At 42.7% G+C, this 1,009-nt stretch overlaps 1 protein-coding gene across 1 annotated transcript in view; it reads right to left on the reverse strand.

The window, feature by feature from the left end:
* Positions 1 to 1,009, reverse strand: part of LOC103604564 (insulin receptor) — a 118,130-nt gene that overhangs the window by 4,271 nt on the left and 112,850 nt on the right. The window lies entirely within an intron of this gene.

Consider the following 1,009-nt stretch of genomic DNA (forward strand, 5'->3'; position numbering starts at 1 on the left):
CGTTTCCTCGATGGCCTGTAATGACAATGGGACATATGTGGTCAGGCAATCACCATCTTTAAAAAAATGATGTTGGAGAATAAAAGGCTTAATCATTAGGAAAGACTGGGGTGCGGGGGTGGGGTACATGAATTAAAATGCAGATTACCAGAAATTACCACCCAGAGCAGTTTTCAAGATGCCCATGTAATCCTCCTAGGTGTTACAGCAGGCCCACCCCATCAGGTATAAGAGGCTTCAGGGCCATCAACAGTAGATACACAACAGTGTTCCCCTCAGCATGCTTGATTTCAGGTTTTTGTCTTGCAGATTAACAGGGCGCCCAAGGTCAGTGTTAAAAATAAGATCCCCAAAGCACGGAAGAGTCTAGATTTTCAGAAAGCTCTGCCAAATGGCATTTGCCCAGCAGCCCAAGCTACTAACCAGCATCATCAGTTTAAATAGGAGAAATGCCTCTTCTCCTTCTTGTGACTGTTTAGGGCACTTGTGTGATATGAAGACGAAGCTTCAATTCTTGGTCACGGCATTTTATCACTTGGGCGACTAAGGGTAACCCCAAGGAACATCTATTCAATTGTCACACCTCTCCCCACTCCGTAAAAAAGACATATTATGAAATAAATGTTAGCCAAGAAACTTAAAAATACAAAAAAAGGATAAAGAAAAAAATGAAAATTACTCATAATCCCACTGCCCACTGCTTCCTCTGGGTGATTTTTGTTCCTATCAATAATATGTATGGGAATGATTAGGATCAAGCCAGTTTTATGACCCAATTTTTTCACTTGTTATATTGGAAGCATTTGTTAAGAATTTTCCTTAAAATATAATGTCTTAAGTAGGACAGGATTCCAGTTTTTTCTTTCTCAATGTTAGGGTTTTCTCCCCCTCAATTAAAAAAAGAATACGTGCTGGGCCAGCCCGGTGGCGCACTGGAGAGTGTGCTGTTTGGGAGCGCAGCGGCGCTCCCACTGAGGGTTCGGATCCCATGTGGAGACCGGTTCCCGCT

The sequence above is a fragment of the Galeopterus variegatus genome, unplaced genomic scaffold, assembly GCF_000696425.1.
Source record: "Galeopterus variegatus unplaced genomic scaffold, G_variegatus-3.0.2 Scaffold5239, whole genome shotgun sequence".
NCBI lineage: Eukaryota > Metazoa > Chordata > Mammalia > Dermoptera > Cynocephalidae > Galeopterus > Galeopterus variegatus.